Source organism: Ooceraea biroi, chromosome 2 (genome assembly GCF_003672135.1).
Source record: "Ooceraea biroi isolate clonal line C1 chromosome 2, Obir_v5.4, whole genome shotgun sequence".
NCBI lineage: Eukaryota > Metazoa > Arthropoda > Insecta > Hymenoptera > Formicidae > Ooceraea > Ooceraea biroi.
Window position 1 is genome coordinate 2239045 of NC_039507.1, and position 19260 is coordinate 2258304.

At 40.6% G+C, this 19260-nt stretch overlaps 1 protein-coding gene across 18 annotated transcripts in view; it reads right to left on the bottom strand.

Moving 5' to 3' along the window:
• LOC105287975 (CUGBP Elav-like family member 2) overlaps positions 1–19260 on the bottom strand; it is a 457839-nt gene that overhangs the window by 280710 nt on the left and 157869 nt on the right. For 14 of the 18 annotated variants that reach the window (XM_026975346.1, XM_026975355.1, XM_026975357.1 and 11 more), the window contains one exon: positions 2143–2905. The exons of 2 other annotated variants lie outside the window; for them this stretch is intronic. The gene's annotated coding sequence lies outside the window, so the exon portion shown is untranslated. 2 more of the 18 variants (XM_026975345.1, XM_026975349.1) reach the window with 2 other exon arrangements.

Consider the following 19260-nt stretch of genomic DNA (forward strand, 5'->3'; position numbering starts at 1 on the left):
TAAACTTGTATAACTACTATAAAGCGATGCGTAGCGTCTATTTATCCGTAGATACAATATGCTCGGCAATTTCTCTTGATAACATTCTCGTGGCTTATCGCTGGCTGCGAACTGCGCGTTCGACATTGTAATTTAGCCGCGCGGGACGCAAAAGCGCGACGAAGACGAGAGAAACGGCGAACGTCGTACTGGGAGACAAGGGACGACACCGTGGAAGGAAAACTGGCTGAGCGTGTGCAGGCCTCTTACGAGAAACTGCTTTACAACGAGTCAATTAAAAGTTTAAGTTTAATTAGAAACTCGGCTCGTGTGCGAGCGCGCGAGCGGGCCGCACAGGAAAGCTCGGCATCGTCGCTCGTCCATCCCTGCGCCTAGCTTTCTTCCGTCTGCGTTTCCTATCTCTCACTTTCCCGCCCCCGTAGAATCTTTCGCCTTCGCCCTTTCCTCATCTGCGTGATTCTCCCCCGAGTTACCGGCACACGAGTTCCCTTTGTTTCGCGCGTCTCGCGGGTCAAATCTTAGAAGCCCGACGCGCGGAAGAACGAGGGTGAAGGAGATGCACGCAATAGGGAGACCGATGAAGCACCAACGGAACGATACACAGAGAATTCATCACCCGGGAATTCGAATTAGTTTCCGACTTGGTGCGGAGCAGCATTTGTCGATTTTCCGTTGCGCGATAGAGGGATCGTGTCTTCCGAACTCGGGATAGAACTGATGAAAATCAGGGAGAGAGAGGAGAGGAGAGAGAATATAGGTAGAATTTAAAGTCTTCAAATACATCCTTTTGCATTGCACATGAACGACATTTGATACTTCGATTTTAATTTATAATAGATTGCATATTCTGTTTTCGATCTTAATACGTAATCGAAATTCTTTAAAATTTGAGAAAAGGAAATGTCACTTTTATTATGCACATCATCGATGCTAAAAATAAAATAATGTAGATATCAAAATATAGATAATCTGCTTTTAGATTGCTTTTAGATTGCTGACCTAAAATATAACTTAGAAGTAGATATTTGCAGAATCTTGACGAACGTAACTGGATCAATTTTTGACTTGATCGCATTAATTTCACAGCTTTAGTAGAACTTAATAAAATTTTATCCCTGAGTTAGCAAAAAAAGTTTAGTGTGCAAAGAGATATTTTTCAATACGCAGAGCAATTCTTGTTAATCTGTTAATTAACTTTCTTAGAAAATTTAATTTCATTTCGTTTACCCTACATCACAGTCATCAATTGCATGTGACTAAGAAAGGATTTACCAGCGATTATATAAAATAAAGCGGGAGCATTGCGGGAGTCGGATGTTGAAATAATTCGAAGTGGATTTTACACGCAAGACTCCGCTCTTGTAAAACCGAGCGAGAATTGAATAGCTACTTGCGAACCTACCATTACGTAACATGGAAGGAAAGAGAAGTCGAATCGACGCGACGAGCGTAAGAACTCGAAGGGCGAAGGGATTTTAGCTTGCTGCGGATTACATTTGGTGGTTCGTTGAGGGTGGAAAGACGAGGGCGCATAGGAGTGCGCCGGTTTGAGAGAACGAGTGAGCGCGAAGTGGAGGAGCGAACTCGCGGCGAGGATGGGGCTATAATTACCGGAACTGCAGCGGTTGTCAAATGTCAAAGAGGTCGCGCATAATTTAACACATGAGACGGAAGCTGTACAAAGCGCAGCGTACAACGGGCGGAGAAGGCAAAGCGAAAATAAAGGAGAGTAGTCCTCAGCTTGCAAAAAGCAAAAACGAGAGAACAGAAAGGGATGCGAAAGAGAGATGGAGAGATAGAGTCAGAGGAGGAGGAGATAAGGAAACTGTATCTTTACATGCTACTTAAGCCTTTTGTTCGCTACACATTTTTGCCTCTTCAGCTCTCTTTAACTCTCTTCTGAACTTTCCTCTCATGTTTTCATCTCTCACTTTTTTCCGCTCACTTTTTTTGCACACCGTCACTGTACGCTCTTTGTCACCGACCACTCGACGCGCTAGAGCGTCAAATTAAAAACTCGAGACACCCTAGAAACGCGACGATTAGTCGTTTTCGCGGCGGCAATTGCGCGTTATCGCCCGCGCCAAAGACGTCACGACTTTACGTCGATTTTTTTCTCACACTGAGGCTGACTTCCCGTACCTTCTCGAGATTCCTCTCGGCTTCTCGCGATATCAGCGGTCACCTGATCCGGAAGTGGAACTCTCGAAATTTACCTCCTCGGAACTAGGGAACGTGGCGCAGACTCGCGATACCGCTGCAACCTGATCGACGCGACGATCTCGTCGACGGCACCTGAGCACTACGACTGGTGACTCGACGTGCCAGCCAGTTGCCAGCCATCGTATCTCCGGATAAGCCTTATCGGTGCCCAAAGACCCCACCCTTCATCCGTGGGCCGCATCCCTCACACGCTTTTTTTTTCTCTTTTATGACACTCACGTTATACTCGTTCCGCTGCGTTGCCGACGAGTGTCCGTGCTTGCGCATGAACTTCGCGTTCACGCGCAATTCTCCCGTTTTACGCCGTTCGCGTGCACGAACGCGTGAACCACCGCGTTCTCCTTTTTCTTCCTTTTTTCTTCTGTTCCTTCTGTTTTATTACGACCCCGAATGCACCTACGTAAGACACTGTTAGACGTCAAGCACGTCGCACGAGTCAGCAGCTTGCCCTGGGTCGTCCTCGACGAGGTGGTCTCAGAAGTGGCGCGTGATCGTTCATGCGCGATCCAGAGGCGTCATAATGACGCTCGGACCACGTTTTCGGACAAACGAACCGCGTTAAGGAGCACGTCTCTCACTGAATCCCACGGTGATAGTCATTTCTGTTCCGCGATATCACTTATGATCCATGGAAGAATGAGGAGCCGCGTCGATCTTACGACGTCGCCATGTCGGTCGTCATCTGTAAAGAATGTTCACCTGTTAAGAGCGAATAGCTCCGTTGCGCCTACCGAAACGTTATTGAAGTCATTCGTTTGGGGATTGCAAGGCTGCATACAACTTTCATACTTGCAACTATGTCAAAATTATAGTCTCGAGTAATCGCGATTTTCACAATTAATCCGCAAAGCGTTTCGTGCAAACAACCTTTATCTTCCTCCTCTTAATTCACTCGCCTAATTGGAAAAATTAAGAATTAAATCAGGTGGATTTCTGGAAATATACAAGACAGAGAAAAATAACGATTCGCCAATCAAAAATTCATATCGGAAAATCTATATTGAAAACGAGGCCAACCTGATTAGCACTCCCGCGTGTGTCCATGCGTACGTAAGCGAGTTCCCGGGCGACACGTAACCGGACGTGCGGCCCTAAGAGCATCTAACAGCGTGGGTTAAAAGCGAAAGAATATTCGTCAATATTTTCTCACTACCAGGCCGAGGTGATGAAGCAGACACCGAGCGACGTTCTCGGAGATTAGATAAGACTTGGAACACTTTGCTGCAGTGACTTGCACAACGAGCGCCGCTGCCCTCAAGACGCTCGTTGTCGAGCAGGACGACACGTTGCATTGGTAGATGCAACGGCATGAGAAATATTTAACATTTATTGCATAAGTAAGTGCCCAACAATGTGCGCGTCAAACCGCTAAAAGCGGCGCGCGGGCGGAAATATTTAGTGGATGTATGGTCGTTTGCTGTAAATTACGACGTTATTGTCTTGACAGTCGACTGAGTGACGCTTGTTGCGCACCTTTCAAATTAGACTTCCGTAATCCGGACGGCCTCGACGTAAATCCTTAAAGCGTCGTTCGAGGTTGTATCGTGGCGTGGTGCACGCGTCATACAGCATGACGTTTGATTGATAAGCGCAACAACTGACGCCATCGCGGCTGGCGAACATTCGTCTCGCGAATTTAAATCGCACAACGTGCAAAAGCCGTCAATAATAATTCGGACATTCCTCGTAGCTCATAAATAATTAGAGTCATGGGCGGAGGATAACAGATGCACGCGTTTAACAAAGTGACTTCTTTTGAACGTGAATTGCAATTGTGAAATTAATTAATTAATTTTAAATTAATGCGTGATGTATGGACACATCTGGAAAAACATGCTGCCTACATAAAATATACAATACTTTATTGTCAGACATCAGAAAAATATGACGTGCACATTAAATATACAACACTTTATTGTCAGGCATCGGGCAGTGCATATTTCAAATTATTATTGGGCGATTTTCCTCTTGACCCTGTTTGTTTCACGATCGATAGCTTTCGAGAAATAAATTTTGAGATTGTTTCACGTCGGAATTTCCAGAGTGAATACTTTTGCATATTTTATAACTTTATTGCGTCATTTGACTGGTAAATAATAACGGATCGATGAATAATATCAGCAACCGAAGGTCTACAAAATATTGAAACGTGTATAACACAGGGCATTATTCAATATAGCAATTAAAAATTCGCTTCGCACGCTCGCATGTCTGATATGTATTTCGCTCCGAAATTACATTACAAAGAGAGGAATTGATAACGAAATTGTTGCTAAGCCGATAAATGCAGCACAGATGCAGTTAAATATTTAATCATACAGTATTTTCACCGAGAGAAGCCCTCTATGAGATGAAACTTTCTGCAGGAATGATTGTTATATTCTGGTGCCGCCAGTTTCCGAAACGAAAAGTTTTAGTTTGGCGTTCGTTGAAAGCTAATTCAGCAACGCGAAGTTTTACATCGCAGTTCAGTTTGGCGAAATGTTTTCTTAATATTTCGTACTTCTAAGACATCCTGTAACTAATACTTAATATAAGAAGATAATATCTGTTGTTTAAAAAACATATTGATGGACCACCAATTAATGCTATTAACACAAGGGGATGCGCGATTGAAATCATTAATCACGAAAAATTATTCTACATAAACGCGATGTAGAGATCTTTGAAGCACGTTAAGGTATAAGTAACTGGTGTAAGCAAATCTGTACACGAGACGTATGTAAATGTATGTGTGCGTGTGTGTATCTGTGTGTATGTGCCTAGTTCTCGACCGAAATAACAATGCAAGCGGGTAGGATAGTATCGTTATTGCATAGCTAAGCAACCACCACTTGTTTGTCGGGGCGGAACAGCTCCGTTTGCAAACCGACAAAGAGGTATTGTTCTTTCGAGGGATCTCTCCAGCACGCTTGGTTCTTACTATTTACACGGCCTAACTCAACATTATATTCCAAAGTTCGTACTCGAGCTCTCCGCGAATGACGTATTTCTGGAAAATCATGCCTTGCGATCGTACTTCTCTAATACGATTTATCTAATCTATTTATCCTAAGACCTTACACAACAAACGATGTTCGCCGACCCAATTATATCTGCGAACGCTGCGCGCCACATTATGCAAGCTACAATTAATTTTTCATTAGAGTAAGCTACTTTCGCGTCGATCATAATTCGTGGCGTAAAAAAATTTATAATTATATTTTATAGTTTTACAATTACGTAATCTACATATGAAAGTCATCAAAATATATAATAAACGCTCTAGAATATATCAATTGATACAATGCATGAATAAGCAACCTATCACCAGCATATAATTAAACGAAGCTTAAAAATACCCACAGCTACATCTTCCTGAAATGTTAATTATATAATTAATCAGAAAGCTCAAAAATACACCCACAGCTACATCCTCCTGAAATGTTATCCTCATTATTCGAATATAGATATAGATATCACTGTAATTTTCTCGATACCAACCCCGACTAGTGCAGAAACGATGAAACTCACGTAAAGAACTCATGCGTCCGGCGCCATTCGCGAAAACTTTCCGCCGAGTGCTCTAAAGTCCAGCCCAAGTCTGGATAAGTTATTGTCCCAGCTGGATTTTGAACAACAAATCTCTCGATGGTGACGGCGCTTTATCCAGGGCGAGAACGAGACTCACCCGCGAACTTCTTGAAAGTCGACAAAATTCTCGCGGAATTCGCTGGATACCGTTTCCCGAAAAATATGGCGATTCAATAAATGTCCAATGACCCGACCATGCATGATTAATGAACTCATCCGAGCGAACTACGAAATGTCATGAGAGATTTCATTTTTATCCAGGAATAGGAAGAAATTATTTACGCTGCATCGTTTTCGAGATAATGCATGTGTTGAATTACTATAATATCAACTACATTATCGACTTAAAATATTATTTATGTTTAAAGTATATTATTGTTATGTTTGATAAATCTAATAAATATTTATTCATATAAACAATAATAATTATAATTTTTTAACATATGTTACATGATATTATTATTTTATACATATACTACAAGGCAAAACTTTCAAGAGAGCTCGAAATATTGATATTTGACAATATATGAGAGAATCATATATTGTAAATCTCATTGTAGAATCAATAATATTAAATGTCAATTAAATTGCGACATTTATTAGAATAATGAAAAAAAGTACAACTATGTAACTATATATTAACATGAAATATTGTAAGCATTACAACGCTTCGTTTTGTGCGCCGTAATAATGCATTTGTTTTTCCCTCGTATAAAATTTTGCTTCATTTAGCAAACCCATCTCTGACTCGATTACGAATATTTCTGCGATCAAATCTTTTCCAGCAGAGAGCGCGCCGTTTAATACATTAAATACAAATACTCGTGATGCAACTCGCATTTACGCGGGGCGAACACCGTGCACAAATATCGCGTATGTGCGACTGTGCGAAAGTTATAACCGTGAATGTCCGCGGGAATTCCAATGCGATCCGGAAAAGATACTTCATCCGATAGAAATACGGTCGGTGGTATGGATGTAGAGTGTGAAGATGAAAAGTTACAAGAATGTTATTACCGCCATGAATTGCCAAAGGCAGGTTGCGTTTTCCAACCCATCCAAATGTTCCCCTGCGATTCGTGCGCGGCACTCATTTTATTCTTCAAACCTTCTTCCTTTTTTACGTCGAAATATGCGAATCTCATCGAGGAGAGCACGAACACATAATACTGTGCTGAATATATTAAATAACTCAAACTAGAATATGCCTCCTATTAATCGAAATAGTATGTCCGAAAAAATTATTTATCATTGCAATCAGTATTCGATGATATTCAATGATAATCAAATCGTGCCACTCTATTAATATACGATTTCACGCATTTCTATACATCACAGCGAGTAATTAAATGTATATCTCTGTGTCACAATTTATACTTGCTAATTCATGCTTGGTAATTATGGAAACAATAATTTACGACCAAATTTAATTATTATATAATTATTGTATAAGATTGTAAGAGGTCAATTATGGGCTATAATATTATTTTAACACGATATTTTCAATTAAGTGTAACTCCGTGAACGCGGACGACGATGAAATCGCGACGAAACTGAAGATGATTGAAGTTTATCAATATAATGCCAATTATGAATGCAGTTATAACAGGAACCACAAGCTGAACATTATCGTTCGTCGGGTATGTCGTTGCGGATGCTATGTAGCAGGTGTGCCATGCTATTCGCCGACTCGGTGACGATGTGTGCTCGTTATTAGCAAAATTGCGTGAGGTAATTGACTAATTAGAGATTAACGATGGATGCTCGTTCTATCGTTCCGGATATATTGATGGATTACCGTTTTGTACCTGCTGCGAACGACCATTACGGCGCTGTTTATCGATGCATCTCAATCGATATTAACGTTTTTTAAACCTGTGTTGCACAACAATTCAATTTCATTAATTAGTACAACGGTGCGACACAGTGCTATTATGTAAGCAATTATATTCTCGTTACTTCGCTGTTAAGTATACAAAGTTCGCGTGTGTAATTTATAAGAAACTGATGCATTCTCTATAATATTCATGATGTAAACAAATTTATATATTTAGATAGCTTTATAATTAGATAGCTCTTATATGCAAACTTATAACTATTATATTGCAAAATGTGTATCAATTTTCCTGCAAATCAATGACACGTGAAAAAATAAAAATGTATGTAGATATGTTACGTACAGCATCGAGATAAACAAATGTGATAACTTTAATTTGGATCGACTTTTATTGACAAACGAGGGAAATATCCGCGCAGCCTTTCCAACAACATGATAATGATCATTACCGATGACACAACTAATTAATTAGTGATTAGCGACGAAAGCTCGGTCGCTCTCTATTGTATTGATGGATTGTTGTTTCCAGTCCGTTTCGGTCATACGTTACACTGACGAGCACTCTAAATGGTCACACCAGTCGATCGACATCACCTAAAAGCATTTCACTTTGTGTCCTTCCACTGTGTATTATCTCGAGCTTCAAGAAAGAGAAATGACGATTGGGGTTGATTCTATCGCATACATCGAGACACAGTTACGAAACTTGAAGATTTATCAGCTCGTAAGAATAATTTATTTTTGCCATTTTTACGCAAAATACTTTTATACATTAATAATTCGTAGCGTAAAATCGTTTGATTCGTATCAACGGTTAAGCAAGATTCACCTAACCGGATCGTAACCGAACAAATTCGCGAATAATTCAATGGGAGTTGCTCGGTGTTGTCAGTAGAATATTTAATAAAGGTACATTGCGTGGGCGTTTCTTATCATTCATCTACCTTGTGGAGAAAGGAAGAGAAAATTCTACTGGATACTTATTAAATTCCATGAAGAGCGGGATACAACGTCAATAGTACGTGAAAGTTTTGCGGTATTATCGCAGAATATTGTTATTACGGAAATCTCGCATTATGGTAGTTCAGTATAAAAGGGGACACAAGGGGGGACAGAATCCTCTTGTACAATCTTGTTCGATATGAGATCGATCGAAACAGAAACACTTTCGCGATGGAACTTTCGCGGAAGACGGTGCGCACTTGGCGAGAGAAACGTGGGATCCTGAAATCAGGGAAAAAGCTACGACGAAAGAGCGTGCCCCGTGGGATTGATCTCGAATGAGGATAAGCGTTATCGACGTGGACACAACCTTACGCACGGCCTCCCCGCCGAGTATTTCCAATCACAAGATTGCTCAATTGCAGCCTGGTTTTCCCGCTCTCAGCTACGTCGCTCCTTTCTTCGGGAACTCTGCGCTTTCCTCTTATTTGCCAAAGCGAAAAGACCGAAGCCAGATTAAAAAGCGCGACTACGACTCTTGAGAATGATTATCTCCGGTACCGACATTACGGACAAGGGATCAGGACAAGGGACGGATGGTGCAAATACGTCTCCCGGATCAATCTGATTGAGTACTGTCGGAGCAGAGCCGACATAAGCGTAATGATCCCTGATTGGAAACTGTTGAGCAATCACTCTTTGATTTATACTAAAAATGTTTGATTTTAATTGTAAGAATGTTAGAAAAAATAAAATTTAATGAAATAGCAAAAGTAATTTGGATACGTTAATTTGTTTAATACGAATATTTCTATCTTTGAGATAAGCAACAAAAAATTTGTTTTTAATATAAACGATACAAATTCTCTTAATTTTTCAACTTTCGTATCATCACATTAAGAATAAAAAGTTTTTGAATTATTAAACAATATATATGATGTAATATTAACATAAATTTGTTATTCGAGAATAATATAGCTACGTAGAGAACACCTAGTATAATTGGTAATATCCAATTTTAATTTCAAAATGGCAGGAAATACCACTCATTTAATCACATTGCTCTAATTCTCGCCGCTTAATAGAAGAAGAATTCTTCAGTTAATTAGTAGCTCGCCGCGTCCTTCTCTTATCGTTCTCTGTTCCCCTTTCTCTCGCTCTGCCTCTTCCCACATCCCTCACATCGAAATTTTAATTTCCGGCGGGACAAAAATGAACGTAGATACTCCGCTCAACTGGAGGTTCTCCGCGGAGCCAGAAGAAATGGCATTAATGCGCCGGAACAATTGTAAAAAGTAGATTAGAGCGGACAGTCACGACCGCAAATAATTCCAGCTGCGTCCGTCGTCGGATATCATAATAGTCCTGTTATTTAAATGGACGTCATCAGCGGGCACGTGACGTATCATTAAACTGGGACATTAAACTGCAAGCGTTAATCTTCTCCCCCCACGCGTACATTTAAAACTTTTGTCCCACGGGGACTCGTGGTGTGTCCCTCCACCCTTGATAAACCACCTTCCTTGTTCCTTTCTACCCTCCTCGAGTCCTCCGCGAGTCCAACCCCTGCTTCGGCCATCCCTCGACCGAGCCAAGTGCTCGGTGACACGACAAAAGTCACTTAGCTCGGTGATGAGGTAGGCTTTGGCGATTTCCACTGCTATTCCGGTATCTGTTGTCGCATGGCAGGGGTAAATGAAGGTAAAAACTCGGGAGTAGCCGAGAAAAAACCTTATGGCGGATACTCCGGGAACAGGGGTTTATCGACTACTTTTCATCCTCGGTGTAGTTGTGTGAAACTAATAGAAAGTGTAGGTGGACGAAATATTACAACGCGTAAAGACCAGCTGCCTATAGGACCAGCTTTTATCGTGTGCTTTACGATAAATTACTACTTGTTTTTATGAAATTCTCGGCACACATTAAACGTAAGCTGTGTAATGTTGCCTCCGAGTAATAAACTGTTTTCACTTTCCTTTTGCTTCTCTATATTATTTACGCACATATACCACTAGAACATACGAGATGCAATATTTCAAAAATTGTGAAGCGCAGGTTTTCCGTAATAACATGCGATTATATCGCATTCCAAGATATAAAATTTTATTTTTCCAATATTATATTATATATACAGATGTTTTAGATATCGATTATAAATTATTCATTTTTGAATAACGCACAAAATTAATTTTCAAAATTTTATTAATATATTATTTTATATTTATATTAAATTCAAAATGGATAATTCTTTAAAAATAAAATGCTAAATTAATTCTGCATTCTGGAAATAATAAATTATTTAGCACAGTAATTGGGATTATTAAAACAGAAACGCGGCATAAAAATTCCGAAAACGAGACATATAATTAAAATAATTTATTTTAAATCGTTAAAAGACTTGGTTCACATAATAGCGAAATACTATAATATAATATAATATAATATAAAAAGGTTCACCTCGAGAGAAATGAGCGTGCTATGTAACAAGAACGCGAGATTTATATTTGCGCGAAGAGTTTCAAATAGCAGATCTCCGCAATACAGTAGCAAACTAGGAGGGAGAAGACTTTCTGTGTCTCCGTTCTCTTCTAATTTGCCCTTAAGTTCAAGTCATATTGTTACCACGATTTTCTTGTAACGACTTTTATTCAGAACCCGACTACACCGCACATATTTTAAACTACTTGAGCACTTTTTAACCACCGAGTTTGGGCGAGAGCTCTCGTAACTGGCTTTAAAGTGCCGGATTTTTGCAGCGTAATAATGAAAGGAATTTTCCCGTGCTGTTGTATTTCGCTTTGTACGCGTTCAACACTCCGAGAGTTAAATACGAATGAAAACGCCGGCGCGATGTTTTGTATTAATTTACATTCCTCAGTTGGTATTGCGCTTTTTTGCGTGTTATCCTGTATTCCTCATTTCCATGGAAAAGTATGCATATATTGTTAAAAAAATTTTTTTGTATTGAAAAAACCCATATCATGGTTCTACGTATAATAAAGTCGATATATGAAAATTAGACGTTATTCATGTAAATTAGTTTTTGATAGCAGTCTGAGTGGATCACCTGCTCAAACAAAATTATGTCAATTTTGATCAAATATCAGATATCTACATTTAACTCTCACTAAAAACCAATATACAGATTGTCGTTCCAAAAATTCGGAATCTGTTTCATGTAAGTAAGAAGATAGAGATTCTGATTATTTAAAAGTTGTATATTGAAAGATTATGGTAAATTGAACACTTTACACATAAAACTAGATGTTTTCCAGTTTTTGTCTAACTTGCAATAAACGTTATTATGAACAAAGTTGAAACAGTATATTAATGCATCCTTTTACTAACAACGCCAAATATATCTGAATGTTTAGCGTAAAATTTTGTGATAATCAAAAAATATATGCTTTTTATATAAATCTCAAGTAACGTAGTATGGCTATATTCCGCATATTACTGATTTCATAAATTACGTATAGAAGCGAGAAGCCAATCTCGCTCTTAAACCAATCGCTCGAAAATATCGAAAGCTTGCCGAGTTACTTCCAGACTGAGGGAAATTAAGTGCATGCAATGGCACATAACGAAAGGTATTTCAAGTCGGAGAGTTTCCGCTTTAATTTCGTGTTACGGGCAACTAAAAGTTCTGCGGAACGAGAATCGATACGACGACAAAGTACGCAAATAAAGAAGCGCCCGAGAAATAAGGTAAATTGAGAAAGTGAATCGAGCAACCAGTGATTTTCATCAACCAAGCCGGCTTGATTTGGTGCGTGCAACAGGTACCACCATTTACTTTGAAGAGTAAGGACTAAATCAAATTTTCGCGGGCGCCACTGAGTACCTTGCTGTTTATGTATCTTATTTCGTTTACGCATTTATATGTATGCAACTCATAATCGGATCGCGCTTTGTAATACACGAGATTCGAAAATGACATTTTGCATCTTTATGCAAGATGCAACGAAGCGTCGCGTTACCGTATACAAGTTTCCATCGCGCCACGTTGTGGCCGAAATTAGTTACGAATAAATTGAAGTAAATTAAATTAAATTATTATGTTGGATGACAGTAATTTTATGCAAACTTGCGGTCAATATGAAATCGTCTCTGAATGTGTGCTGAAGTCACATATAATACACATTATCGTTGATGTTAATATTTAAATTAGTCCTTGTCAATGCGAATTACGTAATAATTTGTGATTACTCTAATATACGCAATTATTGTAAATAGCACAAATATCGTTAATAACAATATTATATAATTAGCATTTGATTATATAGTTAAGATTTAATTCATAATAAATTAAATAATAATTATGCATAATAGTTTGTTTGCATTCATAAAAAGAATTGTATTTTTTCTCACAAAGCTTAATTCGTTCGAAAAGTTTTGCTTCCACATAATAGTATTATTCCAATTGTAAATTGTTTAAATCTACGTGATATAACACTCGTCATCAATCCAGTTTTTATCGTAGAAAATCTGCGGTATAAGAGCGATAAGGTAATACACCGACATAACTGTCAACAGCAATATATATGGGATCTCGATCGTTCTCTCAACACATCAGATATATTTTATAGGTATATTCAATGAATGGTAAACTTTATCGGTCGATGTCGGGCTGTTTACAATGAAAACAGTCCGGCACATGTAAGCCCCGCAGTAGTCGTGCATATGTCGATTCTAGTGTTGACACAAGCAACGTTTACTTGATGCCTCTATGAGCAATTTTATCGTCGGTATATGAAAATTGTCAAAATACGTGCTCGCAGGATTATGAGGCGGTTTATTCAAGCACCCACCATGTAACCTCATACGGAAAAAGAGTAAGCAAAAACATCCACAAATATCGCTCGTTATTAGGAGGATACAGAAGTACATAAAATTTTATAACATACATACATTTATACGTACATTCTAATCGTATCACGCAAAATGTATCGCTACTTTGACAACGTTCATCATAAAACAAACGAAAAAATTTAAATTGAGCGAAAGCACACGGAACAATAATCGTATCACCCAAACACATCTCAACAATCTCAACCCAGAACAATCAAGCCTGCGTGATCAATGTAAAAATTTTGATAGTAACGTGTTATACGGAAACTGCTAGCCGTTGATTTCATTGTCAGAAATGATTCTCAATTATCGCTGCCTTTTCGACGCGTATTCGTAGTTTAGATAGTAACTGCTCCTTGCTGATTACATAATTGAAACACGACCCGCGTTCATCTACAGTTCCCGACAGTTCCTCATTGCATTAGCCGAGCATTATTCAACGTTGGTCGATGCGCACGAATCGCCGGGAGGCGTCGTGGCACGTTTCGCTCCTGGAACGTCCTCCTGCGCTCGAATTTGAAAAGTTTTTCGAACAAATTCAATAATGCACGTCTCCGTGTGCATTCATGTTTACAAGACGTCGCTACGACCAGAACGGAAACGCATCCGTGCATTGTGAATTCGCACGGGGTGGTCTCCCCCGCGCGCGTACTTGCGCGCTTTCGCGCGAACGTGCGAAAAGTAATGTAACGGACTCTGGGCTGCTCGACGTGTGCTTCACATATGTACGCACGTGCATCTGAATGTGCAATCCATATGAGTGCTCCAGATACGTGTCTGCCACGCGAATACGCGCGCATCTTCGCATATATGCACACGTGTATGAGTACAACGTGTTGGTACTATCGGATTTCTCGTTGAACTTCCGATTGACTTTTCCTTGGAAATAAAGGGGATTCGATTCGTGATAACGCGATAGCTCCCACAATTTTCCCTCGGCGAAACGATTTCATTAACGCCCTCGAAGTTGCGCAAATTGCGAGCGATTCCGCGGAACGGAATTCGTTATTTCTTTAATAAAGATAACAAAGTTTTATTATCTCTTTATGCATTTCATTTCAGTCATATACTTCTTTTTCTTATTTTTATATACTTTTCACATCGATCAAATTAACTACTCTCTACAGTTTTGATTTTCGTGTCCGTGATTCGATAGAAATATACGCTTGCCGGAACACGTAAGAGTACACGGTTTCCGCGCGAGTTCCATGCGACATATCTCGCCGCAAACACGAATACTTATCAATGCTCGCGTGCTCTACCATCCACGATGTACTCCCTTCGTTCGGCTCGCAAGAAAGATAGCCGGCCGCATGCTCGCGCACGAGCGAGTTTTAGATGTAAAGCTCGCTGCTTTCATCGACGGATGTATCGCGCATCACAAATCCGTCGCCATCGCATCCACGACGATTCCACGGAACGGAGAAAGCGCGAATGTGGAATGTGTGTACCGCCTACGTATACCGTGTGCTTTGCGACAAAAGTGGGTCGGAGAAGAGTAGCGGTAGCGAGAGTAGGTTATCGGAGCCTCTCTTTTTCCCATGATCAGTCTGAAAAGCGCCTGAGACCAATGATGCATCTCGAACATGACATTGAGCTTATCGTTAGAAGGAACGATGGAAAATATTACCCGATGAGAGCTAAACGTTTCCGTACGATTTAATAGCATTACATTGTCATCGCATTGCTTCAAGAATTATGAAACATTGCGTTATGCAACGTCAGAAGGAAAACACGATTCAATCTGAATCTGCATAAATCGTTAAATTAAAGTATAATATCAGAAAAGTAAGGTATTTTTGAACAAAGCCTTCGTGCATTCCAAACTGTCAAGGCATAGAAGTTTAATAATTCTGACTCATCGTCGCAGACCAAGAAGCCGTATTTGATCTGAAGGATTAATCGCGAGGCTGAGATCAGTACAACCAGCCTCGAGGAGTTCGATGAGGCGGCTTTGGATTTGCGAGGTAATGCGTGCGCTCAGACGCGACGTTCACCGGCTGCAGTGACCAAATCAGGTCCTATCTGCGTACACGCGTGGTAGCGTTGGCACAATGGGGAGATTACGGGACACCATCCTGGTATGCTACGTCGAGCACGAAGATGGCGGGGCCGCGTACGTATGCGATCGGGGACACGCCGAAAAAACCATACACATGGATTTCCATTTTTATGGTCGCGAGCCCGTTCCTTTTGTCCCGTGAGGAAACGCCGCCGCCTCCATCGAGCAGTATCGGACATCGACCACTTTCGCCGAAGCTGCCTGCGTAGTTCTTATACCGACATATCCTCCGGAGGAAACGATGAACGATATCGGACGAATATAGAGTCCGGTCACACTCGTGTGGACCCACCTCACAATTGGAGTTATTGATATCGTGAACAACAGTAAGATGAAGATGCCGTTTCGCTAATCTCTTCTTGGTCCCTTCTTGCTGCGACGACAATAAAGTCCCGTAGATTGCGAATATAGGAAATTGTGTAGCTAAAATTTCGACGGTAATGCTAATGCCACAATTATCGGACAAGTTTCTAGTTTTTGAGGACTTAGCGTATTTTTATTATATACTTTCTCGAAAAGATTAGTTTTTAATAATGTTTAACTCTCTGGAAACGTTTCTATATCTCTATAACAACGTTCCACTTTTCGCATTACGTAGTTGAATTGTATGATATATCTTAATAATGTCTTGTAAATATGCCTTAACGATGCCTTAATGACGAAATCGCTTACGCTCAACATGTGAATGTGGACTGAGTAATTTTCTATGCTGTCTATTTGAGAATGATTGATATATTTTTCATTATCGTAACAATATAGGATCATTATATTATATATATACGGATTTTTGGAGAAATCTTCTGCCATAATGTGTCATGATAAAAAAAGGAAGGAATATAACCGGGATCAATACTCGAATGTAGCAGATCTATTACGCAAGGTCGGTTAGCACGGAGGGTTACTTGGGTAAGTACGCGAAAACTTGGAGTCATCCGGTTGCACTTGTCGCATGCAGGTGAAGCGTATCCAGAAACTGTCGACTTCTCGCTACGTCCCACGCATAGAAGTAAGGACGATGCCGAAACGCGGATGCAACCCTCTTCGGCGGGAGTGCTCTCGAGACGTATGCCGGGGAAAAGTTTTAACGAGACAGCCAGAGATTTCTCAGTCGGAGAGAGCAAGGAAGTCGGAGAATCGCTTTTTCCTCGACGGCAAAGCCACTGAGGAATACAACCCTTCGAGGGTGAACTCTGCCGTTCGGAACGACGTTTCGTGTTACGCGACGATCTTTCAACGCGCTCCGCTCATTGCGCAACCAGTGCCTGGTACCATAAAAAGAACTTCACTGATATACTAGAGAGGAATTATCGTAGGCTGGGCAAAAAAGATCTTCTGGAACGTCGCGAGAATATTAAAGTTTCAAGAGACCAATGTTTCTTATTCTAGGAATGGCACGTTTTCAGCAATCGCATTAACGTCTGAGAAATTTTTTGAACGTTATATTTCTTTCAGTTTCTTTAAGCGTTACACACGCAAAGTATCGTTCAATTATTATTATCGACGTTCCAACAATTCTTCAATTATTTATAATACCATGTTAATATGTCAATTAAAAGAATCAATATTCAGTAACATCGGTAATTTTTTAAATTTTATCTTTGTATTTATCGTATGAGCTATAAATGAAAAATTATCCAGCCTGTTCGGAATATACACTCTTTGCAGGGAGAAGCGCAAATTAATTAACATGCTATTCTAAGGTTAATTATATTATTCTGAAATTGGTGATGCATCAGCGCAGTAAAATAATTTGTCTGCTATTGCGCGAGGTAATCAACCATAAGATCGATAAAGAGTTCGCTAAAAACCGGCAAAACACCCGGGCTGCAATACATAGTGAGCGAGCAGTGTTCGCGTAGTAAAATTATTTGGCGCAATTCGCTGTGCACTCGCCATACCGTGTAGACAGCTGTTCGTCCAATAAATGTGACATGAGCGAAACGATTACGGAAGCGACAAGTGATAACAGTGAATTCGCGTTACCGGGCGCTTGCATAAAATTGCAGGCTGCAAATGACAATATGCGCCGATAAATGAAATTTTATGTAGAGCGTCACACATGTGTCGCCGGCGATTTCATGAAGTTACGCCACACAAGTTGTGTCACACAAGCACACACGAGGAAAAGGAGCGACGTGTCGCGGAAAATAATTATCCATACCGACTAACCGGCCATTCAACGCCGGCTGATAATTAAATTAATGAATTTCGTGGTGCACGAAGGAATTCGTTAATTATTTCGTGATGACGCGCGCGCTGTCTGCGAAATAATTTTAATTTCCAGAAAGTTTCACGTCGCGCTCGCTTTGATGTATGGGTCATTCGATCGGCATCTGATACTGAAAGAACGTAATACGAAACGTCCTTTTTGCGACGGGTAGAATAGGTTTTCGATTTTACCACTGCTGCTGCGAGAGCGGGAAATGCGGCGCGCCAGGCTTGTCCCGGTTGTAAATTAAAATCAAATGGAAACCGAATTACACCATCGCGGAAAGGGGCACGTAATTTATCGCGGAGAAAGATACCACGTCGCCGCAATGCATTGAAATGTTCACTAACGAAAGGTCGTATTTCGTTGCAATTGGTTTGCAAAAGCGCGTTACAAATTGATAAAACTCGGATGAACATTAACAGGAATATTGAAATTCGATTTTTCCGCAGAGAACTAAAAATGATAATAATATTGCGGAAGAATTAATTGAATCTCAAATAGAAGCTGAACATCGATGGAAGAGACATCATTTTGGTTATGGCGACGAAGTATATCAACAAAATCCACTATACAGCAAGCATCCAGTGTAGTTTACAAGGACAAATGAGTTAAAGCGCATGCAATGCTTGGAACACCGTTGACGCAATTGCCATGGTGCTTTCCCTCTTCCGTACCGCAAATGCGCGAAGTTCGCGGATCGGACGGATCATGAAAGCAATCCCGCCAAAGCAGCGCATCGGACTTGTTAATTGTTAATCGTCTCGGCCGCACGAACGCGTCGCGTGCACGGTACGAGCATCACTTTATCCGCGGCCGAAGAGCGTGAGCGCGCGCACCGGTGCACGGGCGCATTACCGTGATTGCAATGGCAGGAAACGCTAATTCACTAATGCGTCGCTTCCACGCTCGCATGCCGCATCGTCGGTTTTGTAGTTTCGTACACTATTGAGAATAGTTTAGGATTATGTACGTTAAAACGCGCGCACCGTCGCCGTCACCGTCGCCAAGAGACGCACTCGCCCTTCTTCCAGCGTGCACCGCTGGATACATATCCCTCGTCGATTAATTATCCCGGAGAATCCCCTGCGTTTACACGTCGCGTTCTTGTTTGCCGTTGTTCGGATCTGGAGTAACCGCGCGAATAGTTGGATAAGCGACGATATTCGCTCACGATTATTTAACGACGAAACTTAATGGAAAGCACACGGGAAACTCATATCGCAACAATTACATCGAGTGCTTCCCAAGCGAAGGAAGAGACTTTACACGAGTACTTTGATCGCGAATGTCTCATCGGTACTAAAGCGCAAAGTTTAGCCGCGTTGGCTTCGATTTAATCCTTTAAATCTTTGTATTATGCAAACTAGAGTGTAGGTAACGTCGTGATAACTGCGGACTGCACCGCCAGCACTTGTGCATCGACGTATCAAAACGAGTGTAACGTTACGTATAACATTATACGTATACGTATAACATTAACTAGATTCTGACCACTGTTTGTTCTCGTGTAACGGTGTAAATTTACGATGCCATCGTTCAAGCGAGGCACCCAATTTCTGG